A 6643-nucleotide genomic window follows, 5' to 3' on the forward strand; every position below is an offset into this window, starting at 1 on the left:
ACCTTGAATCAGACTAACCAAGACCAAACTCTTTCATCATTTTCGAGGGAAAGAAAGTGTGACCAGTTTAAAAAATACACTCAAAACTCTCGCCAAATCTGAAACTAAGTTTGAGACCCTTTGAATTGATCTATGGATCAAGGTTATAGAATTCGAGGAATTCTGGTATGAAATTCAGAATTCTGATCAAGAAGTTTTGGGGATACTGATTCAAGCAATACTCCTTGTATAAAAAAAATCAAACTAAAAACTTGCATAGAAACCCTATTTTCTTAAAGGACTATCTTACGCCAGAATGCAGGGAGAATTTGGTATATGTTTTTCTACGGGAAGTTTGGTTGTAATAGCTGGTGGGGAGTGTTCAAAGGACAGCTCACACGGCAAAGCTTGCCCAGGTCTTAACCAGCCTTAGCATGGTTGAAAAATGGTGCGCTTTCAGTACGATGGGCGAGGGCCGACGAAGCGGTCCCTCAGTGAAGTGCCAGGACACCTAAGGAGGATCCTTGAGGGTTCTGACTAGGCAATGCACGGGCTCGCGGTGCCTAGGACACCCATGTGTATGTCATGGAAGATATATATGATGGACAAAATGATTATTGTAATCTATTACTGGATCTCGTTGTTTCTGGTGATGAGTTGGTCTCACAACAACGGAGAGTCCAGAGTGATATTGTTTTTTGAGAAACAAGGGACTAGATGGAATTTTTGAGTTATGATATCTGTAACCAATAACTTTTTATCAATGGATTATTTTATAAGTTGATGTTTTAAAGAGGAGTGTGCGTATCTGTATTCAAAAGTAAAAGTTAAGAAAGGCATTCAATTATGGGTGGGTGAGTAATTGTCTAGTTCTACCAATTCCACTGGTTGGGTGGTTTGGGTAACCCTTGGGCTGGATGGAATCAGTGGAGTTTTAATAATTATGGGTGAGTTATCCCTTAAATTTAAGATGAATTCCCTTGAAACAGAAGTTTAAAAAGAGTTTTCTAATATGCATTAGAAATTAATTGAATATGTGCATTAAACACCTTAGCCTAAGGGTGCCCATTTTCAAAAAATTATGGGTTAAGGTCCAAAGAGTGTTCTAAAGGGCCAATGAGGTTAATCCAAGTGTTTGAATAAGAAAAATACAAGAATAAAAGAAAATCCCCCAAAAGGAGTAAATTCTCACATAAAATGAAGAGTTGATTTTAGTACATGCACTTAAAAGTTAAAAAATGGAGATTTATTAGTAAAAAATGTAATTTTGACACCTCAGGAGGGTGAGTGGAGCTCATGAAGGAGGTTCCTATAATCTCATCATTTCCCCCAATTTTTTAATTAAAAAAATGAGATATTTCATCTCTTCTCTCACCTCTTTCAAACTAGATCAGAAAAGTGGGCCTAATTGGTCCAAAACTTGTCCAAATTGGATAAAACTGAAGCTGGAAACCTCTAGATTCTAGTTAGACTTGGCTGGTAACCTCCCTCACCTATAAATAGACCCCTATTCCTTTGTATTTTAATCTTAGTGTATTTACATGTGCTAGTGTAATTTTCAATTTAGTGTATTTTCCTCTTCCCTCTTCATTGGCTCTCCATTTTGAAGCTTTGGTGCTTCACTAAACCTCTTTTTCTCTTGAAGATTACCCTTTTTCCTTGGTGGCCAAGCCTTTTCCTTGAGGGCTACACAATTTTTGCAAGGTAAAGAATCAAGCAAACTAAGGGTAGGCCTAAACAATGATGTTTATGCTCTCTTTTTGATATTAATCTTCTTCCTAACCTCCCTCATGCTTGGAAAGCATTTTATTTTATGGATTTCCTCTTAAAACCATGCTTTTCTTAATTTATGATGAATTAATGTTTATGTTTAAGCTTAGGTTTATGCATAAACTAATTTTTATGTTAAAAGTGTAATTTTGAACTTCTCAATTCATAGAAAATGTGGGAAAGTTATGGCAAAATAGTATTATTAGAAAATGAAGGTTTATACATAATAAATTTTATTCTAAAAAGTGTACTTTTAAGCATTCTCATTTCATAGAAAATTCAAGGAAATTATGGTAAAATTTTATCATTAGAAAATAAAGGTTTATTCATAAATTAAACTTTATGCTAAAAGAGGAACTTTGAGTATTCTCATTTTATAGAAAATGTGGGAAAACTATGGCATAATTTTTATAATTGGAAAATTAATTTATGCATAATAAATTTTATGCTAAAAGTGGAGTTTTAAGCATTATTCATTTGCCTAAAAAATAAAGAAGGTTATGCACAAATTTTCTAGATTCATTCAATTTATGAGAATTATAGAAATGATTATGAATATAGATCATTTAGATAAAAATGAATTAGTATGTGTGCATAAATGTTTTATGCTGAAAGAGGAAATATGGGTATAATTGATTTTGTAAATCCCATGAGGTCGTATGCATAAATCTTTTATTCAAAAAGAGGAATATTGAGCATATTTTATTTTGAGCATAAATCTTTTTATTCAAAAAGAGGAATATTGAGCAAATTTAATTTTGGGTAAATAGAGAAAAGAATGTGAAAATATTCATAGGAATGCATCAAGAAAACATGGATAAATTTTAATTCAGAAAGAGGAATCATGAGCATATTTGACTTTTGGAATTATATGTCTGGATTCGCAAAAAATAGAATCTTCAGTATATTATGAACGGGAAAAGGATTCCTAGAAAAAGACTAGAAACATGCTTAGTTGGATGAATGTAAATACTTGAGAGACTGACTATTCCAAGATTCCCTAAGAAAGGAATATGGAATTCTTGAAAGGATCGAGGATCCAAAAGTGAAGGAAAATTTAAATTTAACTGAATTGAGCCGAGAAAAAGTTGCCTTTAACTGAGCCAAGTAAACGGTCGAGACTTAGAAGTTCTATCAGTGTGAAAAGTAGAGTAATTATACTCTTAACCTGGTTAATGTGGAACAAAGATTCTGATAACTAGATCAAGGAAAGTTGATAATCAAAACTGATTCACTCAAAGCGAAAAGAGACCACCTTGTTTGTGGAAATTGAATTGAGGTGAGGAAATGATGTGGGGTGATGTAGTGATGTGGAATGTGTGGAAGGATGTGGAATGTGTGGAGTGATGTAGAGTGTGGAGTAATGTGTGGAAGGATGTGGAATGTGTGGAGTAATGTGGAGTGATGTGTGGAATGATGTGGAGTGATATAGAGTGATGTGGAGTGATATGGAGTGATGTGTGGAAGGATGTGGAATGTGTGGAATGATGTGAAGTGATGTGGATTGATGTGGTTGATGTGGATTAATGTGTGGATTGAGGTGTGGATTGATGTGTGGAATGATGTGAATGATGTGGGATGATGTGAATGAATGTGGGATGATGTGGGATGATGTGAATGAATGTGGAAATAATATGAGATGATGCGAATGAATGTGGAAATGATGTGAATGAATGTGAAAATGTTGTGGGATGATGTGAATAAATGTGAAAATGACGTGGGATGATGTGAATGAATGTGAAAATGTTGTGGGATGATGCGAATAAATGTGGAAATGATGTGGGATGATGTCAATTGAAGTGGAATGATGTGGGGTGATGTGAATTGATGTGGAATGATGTTGAATGATTGGAATAATGTCAAAATATAAGGGATGATGAGAAATGATGAATAATAATGTGAAATGATAGAATGATATGGAAAGATAGGAATTTTGTTTGGAAATTGTATTTGCATATGAAAGATTTTTTTTAAAGATTGTTTTACATCAAGAATGCTGGGGTAGCATTTTGACTACCTTATGGAATGAGGTTGTGTGGGGACTTAAGTGGAAAATGTTGCAACAGCAGAGCTAATGAAGAGTCAAAGATGGACGTCTTGCGTGGCAAGATAGGCCAAGGTCTTGACCAGCCTCGATTTGGTTAAAATGGTGAGCTTCCGGTATGGTGGATGAGGGGCCAAGGAAGCAACCTATGAGTGAAGCGCTAGGTCACCTAGTGAAGGAGCCTAGAGGGTGCTGACCATATGGTGCTCGGGCTCTGGGTCACCCAGGATACCCACGCGTGCGTCGAGAAAGAAAATGAGTTGAAGTTGTTTTCTAATTACAGGTCTTCAACGGATGAGTTCATGGCTCTTTAAATGGATCTTATTGGTTAATCTAGCTAATATTCAACAGAGAGTCCATATGGTTTTTATGTGATTATACTCCTAGATACTATGGGCTAGGAACTATTGAAAAGGCCCCTGAGTGAGTAGGTGGTGAGCGTTTTGGTTGCCAATGATACCATAGGTACGCTAAGGAAGGAATGAATGGAATATGGACTTTATGGAAAAATCTTGATTATATTCTTGGGTACTATGGGCTAGGAACTATTGAAAAGGCCACTGAGTGAAGTACTAAGTGAACCGAGAGGGATTGACTAGGTGGTGAGCATTCTGGTCGCCGATGATGCCATAGGTACACCGAGGAAGGAATGATTAGAAATTGGAATTCATGATTGGAAAGTGGTTAAGTGGGAATTGGATCCTGGAACTGGAATACTGAGGATTATGATAGAAACACTATGGTTTTATTGCAATTCTATTTGGAAATACTTGATCTAAGAAAAGGCAATTTCATGGTGTGTCTATTTAATTTTTGCATGAGTGCCGGCTAGGGGGCTTGGGAACTCTTTTCCCTCGTACCGGGGACAAAACATAACCAAATTTTTATAATGGATCCTATCAATACAGTGGTTGGGTGGTTGGCTAACCTATGGGATTGGATGGGGTTAGGTTCCAGGATCGATGGATTCCTAGAAAAAAATTTCAATTCTGTTCAAGTTACGATAGTTGAAGTAAGTCACTAGATAATTCTTATTCTATGTGGAAAAGAATCAACGGCTGTGCCTCTTTTGATGGGGAAAAAAGTGTTGGTCTCATGAACCAAGTGAAAGTTTCTCCTTTGAACTGGCCATAGGAACCGTGGGTTCGGTCGGAATACAAAGGATAGTTAAGGCTTTTGACTACGTTAGAAGATTTTTCCTAGAGGGATCACCTATGCTTTTTGGGAGAGGGAAGTTTTTTCCGAGTTTGGTTTTGGAAGAACCGAGGGATTAGGAACTATTGAAAAGGCCCCTGAGTAAAGTACTAGGTGAGCCTAGAGGGACTGACCAGGTGGTGAGCATTCTAGTTGTGCCGATGATGCCATAGGGACGCCTAGGAAGGAATGATTGGAAATTGGAATTCATGATTGGAAAGTGAAAAAGTTGGAATTGGATCCTGGAACTGGAATACTGAGGATTATGATGGAAACATTGTGGTTTTATTGCAATTTTGTTTGGAAATAGTTGAGTCTAAGAAAAGGCCATTTCATATTGGGTGCATAAGTGGTGTGTCTATTTACTTTTTGCATGAGTGCCGGCTAGGGGGCCTGGGAACTCTTTTTCCTAGTACCGAGGACAAAACATAACCAAATTTTTATAATGGATCATATCAATACAGTTGTTGGGTGGTTGGCTAACCTATGGGATTGGATGGGGTTAAGCTAGATTGATGGATTCCTATAAAAAAGTTTCAATTCTATTCAAGTTACGATAGTTGAAGTAAGTCACTGGATAATTCTTGTTCTATGGAAAAGAATCAACGGCTGTGACTCTTTTGATGGGGAAAAGAATCAACGGCTATGCCTCTTTTGGTGGGGAAAAAAGCGTTGGAAAGTAATGAAGTTAGTAGCTTGGTAGATGATCAAGACTTTTAGCAGATCACTATAAGATTAGTGGATTGTGCTGACAGATTGTTCGTAGCTTGACTCAAAGCCCAGTGGACCCAATTGTGGAATGACAAATTGAGAACCTGTATAATTGAAATTCCTTTGGGGAATCTTCAGATGTTAATTGGAAATTACTGGTCTGATGGACCATTATTGTGTTAAGGATATGAATGATCTATTTTCTGATAATGAGTTCTGTATGTTTCTTCTTATAGAAGGGATCTTTATCCCAGGATTTTGAGAGGGTTGACCAAACTTTAAGGAACCCTAGAATTAGTTGGATCTATAGTAAAACGATTACTTGTTCGAAGGAATTATTTTTAAACTTCTTAAGTCTTAGAATCTTGGAATGAAGTTGAATAGAAAATTGATGAATTGTTTTGGCAGAATCACGAGACGTGTGCATCGTGGTAGACAGACAGATCCTCAGGTGGATGAGGGTGAGCTTGACCCTCACGTTCATAAATCTTTACACAGATCTCAGCCAGGTCCCTTCAAGGGTGAAGGGGAACACTTAGGTGAGATCATAGAAAAGTGGATCAAAGCTATGGAAGAGTACATCGATGTCATAGGGTACAACAAAAAGAGTAATGTGGCTCTTGCCAATAGGCTGAAGATTGTAGAAATAGCCACAGTAGCATGGAGGAACCACTGTGAGACAAATGGCTTGGATCAGAATACCCAGACATGGGATGATCTCAAAGCATACCTCAGAAGAAAGAGATTCTGTCCTCCAGACTTCTTGGAGACAAAGATGAATGAGTTCCTGGAGCTAACCCAGGGAAGCCGAACTATGGAGGAATATCACCAGGCATTCGCTCTCCTCCTCAAATACTCGCTACTACTGGATGAAGAACAGCTGATGGCTAGGTTCATTCGGGGAATGAAAGAACCTTTGGATACCCTAGTAAAGAATACTAAGCC

This window comes from Cibotium barometz, chromosome 7 (genome assembly GCF_041138505.1).
Source record: "Cibotium barometz isolate CiBa-2024 chromosome 7, ASM4113850v1, whole genome shotgun sequence".
In the NCBI taxonomy this organism is placed as follows: Eukaryota; Viridiplantae; Streptophyta; class Polypodiopsida; order Cyatheales; family Cibotiaceae; genus Cibotium; species Cibotium barometz.